Genomic DNA, 19,932 nt, shown 5'->3' on the forward strand with positions numbered 1-19,932 from the left:
GGTGTAGGGAAGCGGGAACTATCTTATCCCTTTTTTTTTTTTTTTTGTATCTTGTATCTTGCCTTTTGTTGCCCTAGTTGTTCTTGTTGTAATTATATTGTTGTTATTGCTGATATTGTGGTTGTTGGATAGAACAGAGAGAAATCGAGAGAGGAGGGAAAGACAGAGGGAGATAAAGATACCTGTAGACCTGCTTCACCGCCTGTGAAGTGATTCCCCTGCAGGTGAGGAGCCGGGGGCTCAAACTGGGATCCTCAAGCCAGTTCTTGCTAAACCTGCTGCGCCACCACCCAATTCCCAGGAACTATCTTTTAACATAAACTCTATGGCCATGCCAATAGCAACCTTGAGGGCACATGTGGCTCCCCACATGTCCCCCTGTCTTATATCATGTTTTGATGTTTGGCGGACTTTGTTTTGTGGCAGGGTGGACTGTGCCTGTCTTAGGTTGGGGATCAGCCTTCCGTCTTACCCGTCATTGGAACACCTGGTCATTTTTGCCCAGTAGTACCAGATGCCCTGTCTTAGGTTGACTGGATAGCGCTAGTTTCCTCTTACCCGTCATTGGCTAGCCAGCCCTCTACATGGTGGACGTTCTGATGGAGGGGGGCAAATCCTCCACAGCAACTCAATATTCTGCCATGTCCAGCCTATGATAGTGACTTTGTATAGGTTGCATCTTTATGGCATCAATCTGTTGCTGCAAAAGGCCATTAGCTTGTTAAGAATTATAGGACTGTGGTCCGGGAGGTGATGCAGTGACTAAAGCCTTGAACTCTTAAGCATGATGTCCTGAGTTCGATCCCTGGCAGCACATGTACCAGAGTGAGTCTGGTTCTTTCTCTCTTTCTCATTAATAAATAAATTTAAAATGTGAAAAAAAAGAATTATAGGACCTATTGTGAGCAGAAGAAGTAAAACAAGCTAGGGTCCCACAACTAAGGGTATACAGGTAAGGAAGGGGGAATGTATCCATTGATATGAAGAGGTAGGAGCATATCTCAAGTCTAAGGGAAGCAGTCAGTGAATGTGATGTCCAGGGGAACAGCCATTTGTCTTTGGGGGTAGTAAAGGATGTCCGTGGCATGGGTGATGTTATAAAGAGAAACATCTTTAAATTGTTGGCTGACAAAGGCAGGCCTATGGTGGCAAGACAAGATACACCAGTTAAGTTTACAAGAATATGTGAATGTTGCTAATTCACATAGGTTGGATATGGAGGAACTTCTTACAGTTTAATACCTTACCGTATGAACAGATAATTCCTCATATGAAGGCTTGATAGCTATAATCACTTACTTGTGAAAAACAATAAAACTTGTAACAAGTTAGAGGTTTACTATAATTGACTTTGGACTATAAGCAGACTCAGGTTACTTAGAGAGTTAATGCATGTTAGTAACAATGGTTTTAACATTTAGAGTACTTCTGAGCAGATGAGTCATACAAAAAATTTTTGGTCATTCAGCACACTCACTCACAAAACACAACTGGCCATTCATAACATAAGACATTCAGGGAAGGGGTAGGAGAGAGGGCTCTGTGAGCCAACTTTTGTAGGTTCTGTCATGCCATATTATGGATCCTGGGATGTATCCTGCATCTGGTCCTCTTGTGTTATTTCTTGTTCTTCAGGAATAACAGCGCCATCCTGCGGGTATTGTCGGACATGGCGGGCAGGAACCCAGACAGGTTTAGAGAAATTTTGAGGGAAAATGCATGCGAAACCCCTTCCCATGGTCAATAATGGGTCAGGCCCTTTCCAAACTTTATCGAGTGGGTCTCTCCATTTGACCTTAATAGATGGGAGGGTAGATGGTGTTTGCCAGTGAAGAATAATAGGGGGTAAGGCTGAGTTATTGTAAATATTAAAGAGATTTAACGTAGTTAAGGCTTTTGCTAGCTGGATATTTGGGGGATATGTTCCTCCTTTATCTTTATTTAGTTGAGCCTTCAGAGTTTGATGGGCCCTCTCGACAATGCCTTGTCCCTGTGGATTGTAGGGAATGCCCGTGGTATGAGTAATATTCCAGAGGGAACAAAAATCTTTAAATTGTTTACTTGTAAACATAGGTACATTGTCTGTTTTCAAAAATAATGGGATCCCCATAACGGCAAAACAAGAGAGCATATGGCTTACAAGCTTTTTAGCACTTTCTCCTGTCTGAGCTGTAGCCCACATAAATTTAGAAAAGGTATCAATTGAGACAAACACATATTTTTGTTTGCCAAAGTTTGGTATGTGGGTGACATCAATTTGCCAAATAGCATTAGCTTTTAAACCTCGGGGATTAACCCCAAGGGTCTGGATAGCAGGTGTCTTTATGAGACTTGCACAAGAAGAGCATGTAGCGAGGATATGTTTTAACTGTGATACAGGAACATCAGGGAATCGAGCTTGAAGGCCTTTAAGATTAACATGGGTTAGAGAGTGAAAATTAGCAGGATCAGAGACGGAGACTGGGAAAGTTCCTGTGGAGGCAAGGCGGTCAACTGCGGCATTCCCTTCAGACAGGGAACCAGGAAGAGGGCTGTGGGAGCGAAGGTGTTGAATATACAGTGGTTGGGTTCGAGAACAGAGCATAGAGGCGATTTGAATCAAGAGAGGGGAAAGTGGGTTGTCATCAATTTTCACATAAGAACGAGCAAGCCATGGAAGTAAGTTAACAGTATACACACTGTCAGAAGAAAGGTTGAAGGATTCTGGTACAGCTTTTAGTGCAAGAAAAACAGCATAAAGTTCTTTGTACTGAGGGGAATTATCAGGAAGCTCAGTAAAGAGAGGTTTAGGAGATTGTTTGTCTGGGTAATATATAAGGGCAGCAGCTCCCCTTTTTCCGCCATCAGTAAAGATTGTAGGAGCAGAGGGAATGGGATCCCGAGAGAAAAGTTTAGGTGCTAGTAGAGGCAGAAGAGGTAAAGAAGCTATCAATTTATTAGAAGGAAAATGGTTATCTATTTGTCCTGGAAACCCCACGAAGCTTATGGCAAAGCGGGAATGATGGCGTATAAGCCACTCTGTATCTGTGAGAGAAAAGGGCAGAATGATTAAATCCGGTTCTTTCCCTAAGACCTGCACAGACCTATTTCTCCCTTGGCGAACCATGAATGCTAACGCATCTATCTCAGTGGGGAGTCTTGGAGCTCCTCCTACTGGTGTGTGAAGTCATTCGAGAACCCCATGGTCTTGCCACAGTGCCCCTACTACTGTGGGGGTGGAGTTGAAGATTAGAAGGCTTACCGGAGAGGAGGGGGAGAATCGAACAAGGTGCATGTCCTGGAGGGCCTGGTTAACCCTTTCCAGTGCCAAGGAGGCCTCAGGAGTTAACTTACGTTTTGAAGAGGGCTGTTTGTTTCCTTTCAACAGGTCAAACAGTGGTTGGAGGCAGCTTGTGGGCAGATAGAGATACTGCCTAAGCCAATTTAAATTTCCTAGAAAACTTTGTAAAGAAGCAAGAGTAAGGTTAGAAGGGAAGGTAACATTAGGTTTTAAGGGACGAATTTGCGTTAGAGAAATCTCTGAACCTAGGAAGGATATTGGAGGGATTAGCTGTATCTTCTCAGGGGCTACATTAAGGCCGCTTTTCTTTAATGCAGGAATGAGAAAATCACATAAGGCATAGAGATCTGTATCTGATTTTCCCCATATTAAAATATCATCTGTATAATGAAAAGTATTAAGGCCCTTATGAATATATGGGACAAGGGCAGATTTAACAGCCTCCTGACAAATCGTAGGACTATTGGCCATACCCTGGGGCAGCACCACCCATTCAAATCTATCAGCGGGGCTGGCATTATTAATAGACGGAACAGAGAAGGCAAAACGTTTACAATCTCGTGGATGCAAGGGGATAGAGAAAAAACATTCTTGTATATCAATAGCTATGATTGGAATTCCTGTGGGAATTGCAGAAGCAAGAGGCAAACCCCTTTGGGGGGAGCCCCAGACCTGCATGGTTTTATTTACTGCACAGAGATCTTGAAGGAGGTGCCATTTTCCCGAGCGCTTTTTAATCACAAAGACAGGAGTATTCCATGGGCTTCGAGAATGACGAATGTGTCCCAAGGACAACTGCTCTCAGACGAGCTCTTTTAAAATTTTTAGCTTATCCCTAGGTAAAGGCCACTGTTCCACCCAGACAGGCTCATTAGAAAGCCAGCTTAAGCGGGGTGTTTGGCTACGAACAGTGGCATTTAGTATTGGGGGTGCTGAATAGACCTGGTATCGCGGGAATGAGTTTTACGCTCTGCAGAGGCGTCTGTGGATATCCTAACATTAAGACATTCCAGAAGATCCCTGCCCAGTAAGTTGGTGCTAATATTAGCTACCAAAGGGCGGAAGTGTCCAGTAGAACCTTCTGGGTCTTCCCACATAAGCGAGTCTCGTGTGTAAAATGCTCTCATCATCCCTCCTATTCCATGTAAACTGGGTCCAGGGATGAGTTCCCAATCTTGGGGAACCTCTTCTTGCCTTAAAATCGTCTTTGCTGCCCCCGTGTCAATCAAAAATTTAAAAGGAATGTTGCCTATCTTTACTGTCATAGAAGGGTGACCTTGTTCTAAAACAGGAGTGGTCCACAAAATCTCAGGCCCCAAATTTGTACTATTCAGGGGCGAACCATCTTTATGAAATTGGGACCAACAATCTCTCTTCCAATGAAACCCCTTACGACATTTTGGACAAACAGTACGTGGTCTCTGGCTCCCTGACTGAAAGCGGGGTTGCTCTGGCTGGAGGCGTGGTTTCCCTGACTGGAGGCGTGGTCGCAACTTATCAGGACATTGGTTACGCCAATGTCCTTGGCGACCGCACTGAAAGCAGGCCCCGTTTTGCTTACGTGGGGCAACTGCATAGACCTGCGTCATAGCGGGTGTCCCATAATTGCCTGATGTAAGTTCCTGTGTCGCTAGAATCCAATTATCTGGGTGTAGGTGTTTAAGATTAAGGCATACCTGACGGAATTGTGGTGTCATGCCTTCCCAGACAATAGAGCGCAGGAGTAGTGTGCGGACGTCAGGATTATAAACCTTTCTCTCTAAGCTTCTCTTCACCCTTGAGATGAAGCTCGCCAATGACTCATCAGAGCCTTGGTGAAAAGAGTTAATGGGAGCTGATGGATCTACATCAGGTGTGGTCACCCTTTCCCATGCTTGTGTTGCACAGATGCGTACCTGTTCAAAATAACCAGTTGGAAACCTGGCTTCTGCCTGCTGAGCTCCAGATTCATAAGCTCCTGCTCCAAACAAGGCATCAAAATTCCATGCTACCTGTTTGTTACTATTTTCCTGTGATTGCCTAGAGCACTCATCGCGGAAACATGCCTGCCACTGAAGATAGAGTGGGTCTGGGAGTGCAGCACGAGCCAGTTCTTTCCAGTCTTGTGGTATATTTAAATGCTGGTAAAAGCTTCTCAAAACGGACTTGGTCCATGGAGAGTGCATACCATCCTCCCTGACTGCTTGCCTGAGCGTTCCAAGTTCTTACGAGGAATATGGCTGCCACGGCTGAGGGTTTTGTTTAGAAGGGGCCAAGTTTACCGGGAATGTGTGGATTTGGTCCGATGGCGCGGGAGAGGGAGCTACAGAAGTGGAAAGTTCAGTAGAAACTGCTGTAGTGGCTGCAGGGGAGACTAAATGCATATCTATGGGGACGGAGCTCCCGGGGTGGACTGCACATGGTTTAAAATCCTTAAGTGCTGAAAAAATATCCTTTAGCTCTCGTATCTCAGTCACTAGGTCCCTTAATGGTGACGTATCAGCAGGGGGCGGGGTCAGGGACGAGGAAGCCTCAGGCGGAGCTGAAACCACGGCAGCAGGGGCCGGGGGCGGGTTCAGGAAAACGGAAGCTGCAGGCAGAGCTGAAACTGTGGCGGCAGGGGCCGGGGGCGGAGCTGAAACCGGAACGGCAGGGGGAGGGGCTAGAGAACCGGAAGCCTCAGGGGAAGCAGTTCGAGAGTGCGAGAGTGCAAGAGTTTCTGAGTTCGAGAGTAAGGGAGAGGGTTCCTGAGTTCCAGAGAAAAGAAAGAGTGCTTGCGCCAACGCAAAGAGACAGCCGAGTTCTGTTTGGTGATTAGTTTGTCTTAGTTTGTGAATCGTTGTTCCTGAATAAAGAAATACAGCTTCCCTGCCCAGCCGTTGTCTCCGCGTCTCTGTTCACCACCGTGAAGCCAGCCCGGCCAGCTGGAGCCGTCCGGAAAATTTAACAACAGAAAGTAATATAACTTATTGTGGGGAAAGGGTTCATTGTTTGGGAAGTCCAAGCCATTATTTCCATGAGAGTCTGAGTGCTTTGACCTTGAGTTCCCTCCCTTCCTTGGGGTACAGTAGGCAGGTCTCTCCTGACCTCATGAACTTGTGATGGATGGGCTTTTTCAGATGGGGAACCTTCCTGTACATGATCCCCCATCCCTTTTGAACAAAGGCCATAAATTACTGGGCACAGCCAACTTGTAACCCACTAAATATCCTGGATTTGTTCAAACTTCTCCCTTGCCCCCTTCCCTGAGGTGCTTGTAATTTACCCTTAGAGATAAATGCCTCCCTATGCATTGTGAACTCGTGAGCAGACCTTATATGGTAACTTTCTAGTTGTAATCAAATACTTGGTAGGTCAAGATGTAGCTATGCATTGTGTATGGGTTAATGATTACTTCAACCTTCTTTCTGAGCTTTGGGCATATCTATTTTCTTGTATCCCCCAATAAATGAGTCATTGTAAGAGGCTTCTCCTGGAGCTGACTGGTCTTGTGTTCCCTTCCTTTTTTTTTTGCGCACATCACCCTCATCACCAGCCCCACACAGGACCGACCCCCAGGGGCCTCCCCGGTTTTCACCACCAGTGGTCAGGGAGGTGGAGAGCCTTGGGATGACCTGCAACCCATTATGGAGGCGTGGATGGGAACTGAGGAATCAGACAAATGGGATCAGATTTACTTTTGCGGCTTCAAAAAAGGCATTTTGGGAACAGTAGTCTTTGAGATTAACATAAACCTAGAGACCTAAAGTAGCAAACTGGGGTACTTACTGTTGGATAGTCTAGACCAATGTTATCATTTGTGTAAACAAGAGTGGGCAGGGAATGGCAAGAGCTCTGGTGTTTTTGAAACATCCCATGCAAGGCAAGGATCATGGGGGAGGAGCTTGGATAGATGGATGGAGTCAGATTATGGTATATCTTTTAGAATATACAGGAGGGGACTGATGTCAATAATGATCTTGGAGTCTATACAGCTATAGAGCATAAATAGAGCAGCAGCTGGATGTGATACAGTAAGATAATAAGGATGAGAGGGAAGTCTTGATAATGGACTGGGTGGAAAGAAACTAGAGGAATGGACAAAGTATAGAGTCTCTCTCTCCTCTTCTTCTTTTAGCTTAGTGCCTGGGTAGGTGGTAATGTCAACAACTAACAGGAGGATCCAGGAAGAAACCAGGTGCAGAAGAGTAAGGAGCAGTTTTGTTTCATTTGCCTATAGTCATCGTCATGTGCTGTTATATGTCTATATAGCAGATTAAATGATAATGCATTTTTTATACTTACTGGATTTAGTTATTAACTGATATAATTTTATAAATTGAAACATACTTCTCTCCTGAGGGAAATTAAATACATTTGCAATAATCTCAAAAAAGAAAGAAGTTGACAAATTTTATCATTACTAATCATAAAAAAGTCACTTATTGAGTAGGACATATTGCTCAGCTGTTATTTAATCTATTCTACCTACATCAATAGGGTTCATCTCATCTGCAGGGATTTTTAAAAAATTTATTGGGTATTCAGTGGTTTATAGTATAGTCTTTAAGAATGTGTTTGGCAAAGGACAGCCCCTCAACATTAAGTTGGAGGACTCGAAGAGCAGGACCAACAGCTTGAAAGCTGTCAGGAGCTGCTTGTTGCTGGCTTTGAAAGTGACTGGGATCCATGTGGATTCAGTCGGCTAGGAAGGATCGTCAGTTTCCCCAATGAATGGGTACTCACGGGATGCACCACGGGAAGGTCGATCCAATGCATCCCATTGATTCTGTTCTCAGAGAAACTAAGATGGAACTTTCGGAAAGCAAACTGGCATCTGTTCAGTGATCTTACCAACAAATCTATTCCTGCAATTCCAATTAACTCTATCCCCTCTGAAGATTCCTACAGGCGCTTCCGCCAAGCCATCTTCAAAGCAGCTTCCCAAGCCATTCCTCGTGGGAGACGTGCTAACTATATGCCTTGTCTTGATGCTGAATGCGAGCAACTACTAAAGCAGTATGATGAGTCGGGCGACCCAGATGTGGCTGACCATCTCATTGCCTCCCTGGATGCAGCACACCAAGCCCACTGGCAACAACTCACAGAAAGTCTGAACTTCACCCACTCAAGTAGGAAGGCCTGGAAGCTTCTTCACAGACTGGGTGCCGGTAGCCAACCCCCTCCCATCTCCCATCCTCCCGTATCTCCAAACTCAGTGGCCAGTCACCTAACTCAAGTTGGACGTGCTAAGATCGACCCACTCTGGAAAAGAGAAATTTCCCATGAGTGGTCATCCCACTTCTGGTTATCTTGTCCATCTCCAAAACTCTCTCCCTTTACACTGTCTGAACTGGAAGATGCTTTGAAGAGGGTTAAACCAAGAACAGCTGCTGGCTATGATAACATCACCCCAGAACTCATTCTTAACCTGGGTCCTGCGGCAAAGAAGTGGCTCGCTTCATTCCTGTCCCACATCTTGGAATCTGAGTCTATGCCCAAAGTTTGGCATCGTGTGAAGATTATAGTGGTTTTGAAACCAAAGAAAGACCCAACACTGGCCATAGACCAGCTATAGACCAATTTCTCTCCTCTCCATGTGTTACAAACTCCTTGAAAGGCTGCTTCTGTCACGTATTTCTCATCTTACAGAGAAATTCCTATCACCCGCCCAAGCTGGTTTCCGCCCAGGAAGATCTATCTACCTGCGAACAAGCCCTGGCCCTCTCAACTTACATTGAAAATGGATTCCAGAAGAATTTAAAGACGGTGCTGTCTTTGTTGATCTCACAGCAGCCTATGACACGGTCTGGCACTGTGGTCTTCTAGTCAAGATCTCAAGATGCCTGCCTCCATGGGTGGCCAACACTATATCGTTTCTTCTCCAAAACAGAAGATTCCGGGTGCATCTGGGTGACAAGTCTAGCAGATGGAGACTTGTCTCAAGTGCCCGCCCCCAGGGCTCTGTTCTGGCTCCTACACTATTTAATATTTACATCAATGACCTCCCAGAAACTTCTTCAAGGAAGTTCATCTACGCCGATGACATCTGCTGTGCAACTCAGGCATCCAAGTTCGACATCCTCGAGGAAACACTCACAAAAGACATGTCTCTGATATCTGATTACTGTAAAAAATGGTGACTAATCCCTAGCACTGCAAAAATGGTATCATCTGTTTTCCATCTACACCATGCCTCGGCCTTGTGTGAGCTTAATGTGCATCTTGGCGATATGAGAATCCGGCATGAAGCCCAGCCAGTCTATCTTGGTGTTACTCTCAATCGCACTCTGTCATTTCACGAACATCTCATAAAAACTGCAGCAAAGGTGGGCGCGAGGAATAACATCATTGCAAGACTGGCCAGCTCCTCATGGGGCGCGAGTGCTTCCACGATCATCATCTCTGGCATTATGCTATTCCACTGCAGAATACTGTGCCCCAGTATGGTTCCGTAGCCCCCATGTCCACTTGGTCGATTCCAAATTATATTCCTCCATGAGGATAATTTCTGGAACCATCCGTTCCACCCCGGTTCCATGGCTGCCAGTTCTTAGCAACATCGCCCAGCCAGATATTCGTCGGGATGCGGCATCATCTAAGTTCATTTCCCACGTCTATGCTCGAACGGACCTGCCAATATACGCGGATATCTTCGCCCACCCTGTCCAACGCTTGACGTCTCATCACCCAATCTGGTCCCCTATGCCTACACTGAACTTCTCTGTTCCAGACTCTTGGAAACAGAGTTGGCAGTCAGCTGAGGTAAAGAACAAACACCTTATCACAGACCCCTGTAAGCGTAAACCCGGCTTTGACCTGGCACATTATGATTGGGCCCTCCTCAATCACTATCGAACAGGCCATGGCCAGTGCGCAGCTATGTTCCATTGCTGGGGAGCCAGAGATGACCCGAACTGCTGCTGCGCCTGCAGACAGACTATGACCCACATAGTCAACGACTGCCACCTCTCCAGATTCAAAGGAGGTCTCGAAACTTTACATCAGGCTCAACCTGACGCTGTTGACTGGCTACGGAAGAAGGGCAAACGCTAGAAGAAGAAGTATAGTCTTTAACACATAGGCAGTCTCTCATCTCCCCTTGATTGATGTTTAGGAGACAAAGCAGGACCCCAGTGTCCCTTCATCCTGTCTCTTTCCCTCCTGCTCCAGAGTCCTTTGCTTTGGTGCAATACATCAAATCCAGTTCAAGTTTCACCTTATATTTTCCCTTACTGTTCTTTATTCTTAAATTCCACCTATAAGTGAGATCATTCAGTATTGGTCTTTCTCATTCTGACTTGTGTCACTCAACATATCTTCAAGTTCTGACCATGATATTGCAAAGGAGTTGACCTAATAATTTATTTTAATTTTTTTTATTGGGGGATTAATGGCTTATAGTCAACAGTAAAATACAATAGTTTCTACATGCATAACATTTCCCAGTTTTCTTTTTTTAATTAAAATTTTTTAAATATTTATTTATTTTTATTTAAGAAAGGATAAATTTAAAAAACCGTAGGGTAAGAGGGGTACAATTCCACACAATTCCCACCACCCAATCTCCATATCCCACCCCCTCCCCTGATAGCTTTCCCATTCTCTATCCCTCTGGGAGCATGGACCCAGGGTCATTGTGGGTTGTAGTACAATCCACCTTCTACGACCTAATAATTTTTAACATCTCTGTAGGGATTTTTGTTTGTTTGTTTGAAACCTAAGTTGTAGTACTCTGGAGTTCATTCATAGTGTAATGTGGGTGGAAGCTTAGTAGTTTCAGTCTGCCAGATATGAGCTAAGCATAGCACAATCTCCATTATCTGGTGACAGAATTTGGAGAGATACTGCAGAGGTGAAAATAAATTGTCCTGTTTCCAAAGCTGGACAAATAATCGAACAAGCAGGCTGATAAGATAAAAGAAAAGAGAAATTTATTAATGTGCACTTCCTGCACATATGATAGAAACCATCAAATCTGAGCAACTTGTCAGTGTGGTCCCAAGCTCTGAGTAAAATGCTTTCCAATGCAGAGGACCTCAGGAAGAAGAAAGTGAGGTGGTGCTAGTTGGCTTGAAGCAAATACCACTTTCTCTGGGAAGAAAGGGCAGATAATAAGATTTTTAAAAATATATTTATTTATTCCCTTTTTTTGTCCTTGTTGTTTTATTGTTGTAGTCATTATTATTATAGATGTCTTTATTGTTGTTGAATAGGACAGAGAGAGATAGAGAGAGGAGGGGAAGACACAGAGGAGGAGAGAAAGATAGACACCTGCAGACCTGTTTCACCACTTGTGAAGCAACTCCCCTGCAGGTGGGGAGCTGGGAACTCAACTGATCCTTGCGCTTTGCGCCACATGCGCTTAACCCGCTGTGCTGCCGCCCGACTCCTGATTAATACGATTTAAGTTACTAAAATGGCAAACGCTAGAAGAAGAAGAAGAAGTTACTAAAAGGGACACAGAAGGTTCAGATTAAACATTATTTCTGGGTGTGTCTGTGAAAGTGCTTCCTTTTTTATTTTTATTTTTTGAAAGTGCTTCCTGAAGACATGAGCATTTAATTTTATTTATCTTAATTTTTTAAAATTTTTATTTTTTTTTGCCTCAAGGGTTATCTTAGGGCTTGGTGCCTGCATGATGATATCACTGTTCACAGCAGCCATTTTTTTTTTTAATAGAGGGTAAGGTACAGATAGACAGATAAGGAAAGACATCTGCAGCACTGTTTCACTGCTTGTGAAACTTCCCTTATGCAGATGGAGACCAGAAGCTTGAGTCTGGGACTTCTCATATAGTAATGCATGTACCCTAATAAATACATCACCACCCAGCCCAGTTGTCATCAGTGGACCTGGTAAATTAGATTACCCTACCCAAGATCATTCAACTGGGCATCTTTAGCTTTATAAAAGACTTTTATAGAAGAAGATACACAGGAAGAATTTAGTTGTCTTTTGACTTTTTGAGCTTCTTCTTCTAGCGTTTGCCCTTCTTCCATAGCCAGTCAACAGCGTCAGGTTGAAAGCTGTCAGGAGCTGCTTGTTGCTGGCTTTGAAAGTGACTGGGATCCATGTGGATTCAGTCGGCTAGGAAGGATCGTCAGTTTCCCCAATGAATGGGTACTCACGGAATGCACCACGAGAAGGTCGATCCAATGCACCACGAGAAGGTTGATCCACGAGAAGGTCGATCCACGAGAAGGTCGATACAATGGTCGATCCAGCTTTTTGAGCTGGAACATCTCATTTCATCATCTATGCCTTTGGGTTTGGATTTTTTTTTTTTTTTTGGCACCATTCTCCTCTGTTTCCAGGATTCAATTATTTGAGTGAATTACATTATTGTTTTCTCTGGATTTTGTAATGGTAAACGGAAGATTTCTCTGTCTTCAAAATCAGGTCAACCAATTCTTCCACCCTATTATCTATCTATCTATCTATCTATCTATCTATCTATCTATCTGTCTGTCTATCTACCTATTCTTTCTTTCTATCCGTCTGTCTGTCTGTCTATCTATCTATCTGTCTATCTATCCTATCCTGTTGGTTCTGTTTTTATTGAAGAGGCTTGACTAATATGGTGATATTTGCCAGATTTACAAAGCAACTCTGAAGTATAATATTAAACTTTTCCTTCCTGAGGCTTAAGAGTTGAGTATGCTTCAGAGTACCCAGTATTCAGATTGTTTGATAAGACTCCTTTGTGGTGGGGCTGGGGCCTGCGAGGTACAGTCCCTGACATGTCTGACTCTCTGACTATGCAGGGTAAAGCTACTCTCATGCAATGAGGGTAAAGATACACAAGTGCTGGATATTGGGAGTCAAGGCTAGTGAAGGAAAACTAGTAAAGGTGGGAAGCATCTGAGGCCACCTGGATGGAATAGTGACATTATCTTCTGTGCACAGTTCTATCACCAGCACATGTATTGGTTTGGCCTTCATGCCAGACTCCAATTTTCATAGTGGGTCCTTCCATGAAGTTTTTGAGAACTTCTAAGCTATTTGTCTTTATTTTAATGGAACTTGTATAATATTTAATTTTGCATTGGATTGTGTTCTAATAATGAACCTATTTGAATATTAGTTGCAAAATGCTCCATTAAATAATGAAATGAGTTAACCTGTTTACAGGGTTGCTGAAGACTGCCAAAAACAATAGTTATAGTATTGGTTTTATTGATATCGAGCTGTTTCTCATGGTAGTAACTGCCCAATAAGCTTAGTGGTTACATGAGACCATTCTCAGCATAATAATAAGTTTCTGTCATCAGCATAAAGAAGGACTCTGTGAAAGGAGGTTATGTATTCAGGTTATCAAAAGATGTATCAGGTGGTTTGAGTGAAATGTAAAGAACTGATGAATTAACAGGACATTTGTACCATTAGGGGCTATAATTTACTCTGTTAATAGCCCATTTCCCATCAATTTTGAACCCTTCTTTGATATTACAGTAAAGACTCTGAAGGATCATTAAAAGCCATGGAATCAATATCATGACCATGCATCTAGGCCCATAAATGCTTTCTGTCTAAAAAGAAGATAAAATGCTGACAATAAAGTAATAAATTCTATACATTTCAAATTATTTTTAGCCATTTTCTCAATAGAAGTAATAGAGTGTAATAATAGTTCATAATAGTAGAGCAGTCTCTAAAGTATCTGCGCTTTTTCAATAGAATATTTTACTGAGATATCCAGATATGTGCTGTGAAAGAGCAAGATGGTGTTGACTTTTTTTTTTTAATTAACTTTACTTATTTATTGGATAGAGATAGCCAAAAATTGAGAAGGGAAGATAAAGAGGGAGAGAGAGGAAGGGAGGGAGGGAAACACACACACACACACACACACACACACACACACACACACACACAGAGAGAGAGAGAGAGAGCTGCAGGCCTGCTTCATCACTTGTGAAGCTTTCCCCCTGTAGGTGGGGACCAGGGGTCCTTGCTCATTCTAACATGTGTCAAATATGTTTGTGTCAAATACCCACCCCCTATGGTAGCCACCATAGCTATCCCAAGATCATAGTTATGGGTTGATTATATATATATTATTTTTCAAGTTCATGTGTTTCAATTCTCTATATTCCACATGTGAGAGAAATCATCCCATAGTTGTTTGTCCATTTTCCTAGTCTCTCTCAGTTAAGTGAAACAGTGCCCTACTTCCTCAGGTGTTCTCTAGGATCTCTTCCTTCTCAGTGATGGTACAAAAACAAAAGTTCCTTATTACAAAAGTTCTGGGTCCCAGTGGAACTGGGGTTCAGAGCACTTTAGTCATCTTCCCTTAACTTTTCCCCCTTTGGAAGTATGAACCAAAATTCTTTTTGGGGTGTAGAAGAAAGGAGTTCTAGTGTCTATAATTGCTTCTTTGCTGGACATGATGTTGTCTGTTCAATCTATACCCCCAGCTTGTCTCAATATATATATATTTTAATTAATTTATTTATTCCCTTTTGTTGCCCTTGTTGTTTTATTGTTGTAGTTATTATTGTTGTCATTGTTGTTGGATAAGACAGAGAGAAATGGAGAGAGGAGGGGAAGACATATAGGGGGAGAGAAAGATAGATACCTGCAGACCTGTGTCATCGCCTGCGAAGTGACTCTCTTGTAGGTAGGGAGCCAGGGGCTCGAACCAGGATCCTTATGCCGGTCCTTGTGCTTTGTGCTACCTGCACTTAACCCGCTGTACTCCCTTCAATATATATATTTAGTAGGGTAGGACTCTGGAGAGATGAGGTTCTGGGACACTTTGGCAAGATCATCTGCTTAGCAAAGTTAGGATGGGATGGTAGTAACCTTGGAGTTTGGTGGCCAAAAGCAGTAAGAAATAAAGCAGGACGAAATGTTTAATAAACAGAGACCAAGGAGTAGGAGTACAGACCATAGGAATAGGGACCCTAGGGTGGAAATAGGTTAGGATATATGTTTGGGGTATGTTCCTAGGACATACCTTTGCTTAAGCTTGATAGCTAACATGAATGTGGACTAGAAATATTGTTTGGAAGGATGGTGTCAGAGTGTAGAACTTCATAGCTGAAGCAGAGTGGCTCCCAAATTTGAAAAGATATATATATATATATATATATATATATATATAAATACAATGAACTTTTTACTACATTGGTCTATCCCAGGATCCATGTATACTTCTATTTAGCACAGGAGCTTGTATAGTCCATAGTCATGGCTGGGAACATTCTAGGCTACACGTTGCAAAACCAGTCCTCTTGGAGTGGCAGACTAAGTATGATCCAATCTCTCATTTGGAGAGTGGGACAGTCTTTACCAGCACCAGTTTTCAGTAAGGGCCTGAAAAAACCCACAAAAGTGCTAGTGAGAACATTTATGATGTGGTTATAGGTGATGGTAAAGAGGGGAATCCATTAGAGGCCTAGGTCCTTAGTATCTATGTGGAAATTCAAGGATTCCTTGACTTGGACCCCAGGTGACTAGGTGGCCTGGTATTGACCAATATGGCCATCATTACGTAAGCCAATCTCTTGCCCCCTTCTAGTTTTTGTAATCTCTTCTTTGTCTGATAAGCCTAAACTTTGTCCCAGTTGTTAAGGCCTTGGATATCATTTGTTATATCCAAGATGGTATTAGATTTACAGATTCTAGCCTTGGGTTTAGAGGTAATAGCCCTAAATTTTAGTAGAGTTTTTGGTATTTACTTGTTTTATAACTATGATGAAGGTGTTTTGAGGACAACAATTATCCTTTGATATATTTATATATATCAATGTATATATATCTATATATCAGTATATATCAATATAAGTAGAACAGAATATAGCTAGTTTAAGCAGGAGGAAAGAAAACTGAAGTTGGTTATGGACTGGTTAACTCACTATATGTATCTAAGCCAAAAGTGTGTGGTAGAAGTAATCGAGATACACACAGGTGTAGTCTTGAAAGATAGTGCTGAGAAGAAAAAGCAAAAGCAACAACAACAAAACCTTTCCACAAGAGAGCTTTGAGCAGTGTATTTGATTATCCACTTTATGAGGAACAAGAAAGGAACTGAAGTAAGGCTATGTACAAACTCATTAGTCAAGACTGGAAGTAAAAGAATTTAAAGATCAAAGATTTGTAGTACATGGACAGATATATGGAAATTGTTATGAAGTATGATTTTTTTTGAACTATGTGCTAATACCATAAAATGGCACCAAGACAATCAAAAAGACAAAATTACTCAGTTTACCTTAGGCAAATCTTTGTCTTTAGAACTGTACCCTGAAGCTGAAGAGGGAGAGGTAAAGGCTACCCAGGGGCCCAACAGCACAGATCTCTACTTATTGTTAAATACTAATGACAAATATTGGACTGCCAACTCTGAGTGTAAACATGCCAGCAAAAATCCCCAGGCTGAGTCCTTGATAATAGCATTGTTCCTTATAAGAAGTCCAGATCAGCCAGCTACTTTGTAACAGATTTACTACATTGGGTCCTTTCCATCTGAAGGGCTATTTTCCATCCTTAGGATTATTGTTATCCTAGAAGTGCTCAGAACTTGCTCTCACAGGCATAAATAACTATTCCAGATGTGATTTTGCCTTTCCTACCCATAAGACCACAGTCATCACCACTACCCAGAGGCTTCCTGATTCACATAGCAATTGTAAAATGAAGGAAATATGAAACAGAGCCATTGTCATGAAATTCCCTGGTATTATCACATACGCATCGTATATGCATACATCATGATGACGTATGTTATCACATACATCATCATCAAGCTGTCAATCTAAGAAAATTCTGGACTGACTTGTTGAAGGTTAAACTAAAGTGTTCCCTGTGGGTAGTACTCTTAAAGTATGGAATCTCTGGTTTAGAGTGAAAGGGGACATTCTCAGGTTACTCTAAGAGTAGAATGGATTGCTGACATTCTCAAGGGATAGAACCTTATTACTACTTCTCTGGAATATGTCATAAAACATAACTCAAATAATTTACTCATATTCACTGACAAGAGACAAAGTTATGCTCAGAGCTCTCATGTCTCATCAGAGTTCTCCTTCCTGCCACTTGATTTCTCACATCTTCCTTTCTTATTATTGCTCTAGGAAAGAGCATTTTTCAATTTGTGCAATTCAAATGAACATATGAACAGTGTTACAAATTATGACTTGTTTTTGAAGTTTTAATTCTATTCAGAAGTGCTCAAAATCATAAATGTTACAGTTTCCAGATTAAGATTCTACGGAATTGAGTTGTGATTGTGAATTATTATGATGAAATACCGGCCTTTTCAATTGCATAGGTCTCCCTAGAGTCATAGCAATCTTTTAGCTCAGGTTTTTCATGAATTACATTTGGAAGAATTATTTCCCATCCTTGCATTAAGAGCTCCTATAATATTGTGTCCTTTAGAGGCTAAAGCAAATATATATGATGCAAATAGTAGCAAGTTGGGAAAGTGTATTTCCCACATGTAAGTGTAATTTGATGGTATAATATATGTGTCTAAGGCATATGTGGCCTCATTATTAGAGAGCATAGCAATTTATTGTGTGATAAGTCTCATAGCCAGTATTCATTTGGATCTTAAATTCTTGGAAATACACTCTTACATTCAAAATGATTGTTTTACTTCGAACCCAGCTGCAGGTGAGTTATTGTTAATAACAAGCCCAGAAGGAAACACTTCTCTTTATGTGTGTGACTGTTTATTTGCAATAGATAGAATGCCTGTCAGAAGGGTTTTTTTCCCCAAAGAAAATGATTGTTTTTAAAGGATTCTAGAAGAGTGTGATACTGCAAAAAGATACAGACTATGTAAGGAAAAATGATACACTAACTAGTTAAACTGGTATAAAAAAAGTATAGAAATTAATTTTACTTGATACCTTTTTAAGAACTATGTTTATTTCTGTAGGGTTTACTGAGTAAACACTACAAATGTAATTTGTTATTATTAGACTCTAGGTGTTTTTATTTGAGTGCTTAAAGAAGCTTAAAATTCTAATTGTGCAATTATCCTACTAAATAAGACAGAGAAACAAATGATTGCATAAATATATTTCCATACAAAGACAGAAAACATGTACAAGAAGAGCTGAATTTTTCTTGGGGGGAATGCAGCAATTGAATTGGTGGAATGAGAATTTTATTCATTAAATGCTTTTTCAGAACCCCTCTGGAATATATAAAATGATCTACCTAATGTTTAATGTCAAATGCTAATGAGGAATCATAGGACCCTAACTCAAAGTGAGAAAGTCTAGTTTTCTAAGAAGATGAAGAAAGAGGAAATTATTATCAGTGGTGATAATGGAGATGAAAAAAAATCCTTACTAGAAAATTCAGTAATCAACTGCTTTCTGTTTTAAGACAGGGAGATATATTCTCTATTGAGAATTTCTGCCTTTATAGGACACTTTCTTGACAGAGTCTGAAAAAAATATTCCTGGCTTTAGAGTTCAATCCATTTCCTCTGTGGTGACTTAGTAAGTACCTCATATGTGCTAGTTATTTTGCTAAGTACTGTGTGGCTTATTATAAAGAGAAATAAAGGGAAAACATATTTTATCTTTATTTTTTTATTATTGATTTAATAATGGTAGATAAAGACTGTAAGACAAGAGGAGTACAATTCCACACACTTCCCACCACCAGAGTTCCATTTCCAATCCCCTCCACTGGAAGCTTTCCTATTCTTTATCCCTAACGGAGTATGGACCCAGGATCATTATGGGGTGCCGAAGGTAGAAGGTCTGGATTCCATAATTGCTTCACCACTGAACATGGGCGTTGGCAAGTATGGTTCATATTCCCAGCCTGTTTCTATCTTTCCCTAGTGGGGATGGGATCAAGAGGGATGGGGTTCCAGGATATATTGGTGAGGTCATCTGCCCAGGGAAGTCAGGTTGGCATCATGGTATCATCTGCAACTTGGTGGATGAAAAAGAATTAAGATATAAAGCAGAACAAATTGCTTAATAATCAGGAACCTAAAGGTAATAATATAGCAGATGAGATTTGGGGTCTCCACTTTGGAAAAGGCTAGTAGGTCTATTTTAGGTATATTCCAAGGGACTACTAATTTTTGCCTGAGCCTGACAGCTAACATGCAGGTGGGTTAAAGGTCTTGTCTGGGGTGATGGTGTTAGAGTTGGAAATAGGACTAGAAAGCTGGATAGGGCAGAGAGTAGCTCCACAACATGGGAAAAGCATGTTGGGGCCCATATTCAGTGCAGGAGCCTATGTAACCTCTGTATCTTTGTAGGTCTGAGCTCACATTCTAGGACCATTTTAGGCTGTATTCATTTCAGGACCAGTCTTTCTCGAGTGGCAGAGTATGTTGGCCCAATCTCCCTTCAGAGAATGGGGCAATTCCTACAGGTATTGACTCACATTGAGGGAAAGGCCCTGTAGATTCCCCCAGGAGTCCACTATGTTGTTCCTGATGAAGATGACCAGTGACCATGTAGAGAGGGATCTGTTAGAGGTCTAAGTCCATCATGTCAATGTGGGAATCTAGGATTCCTTGACTAGGGCTCCAGATGATGGGGTGACCTGGTAGAGACCAAAAGAGCCATCACTGAAGTATTCCAGTCTTTTAAGAGCAAACATTTTGTTAGAGATCCTACTTTCTGACTGGTTTTGATATTCTGTGAAATGGGTATTGGGAATCCATTTTCTATATAAGAGGACATAGGGATCTGGAGATATTTAAT

This window comes from Erinaceus europaeus, chromosome 1 (assembly GCF_950295315.1).
Source record: "Erinaceus europaeus chromosome 1, mEriEur2.1, whole genome shotgun sequence".
Classification (NCBI taxonomy): domain Eukaryota; kingdom Metazoa; phylum Chordata; class Mammalia; order Eulipotyphla; family Erinaceidae; genus Erinaceus; species Erinaceus europaeus.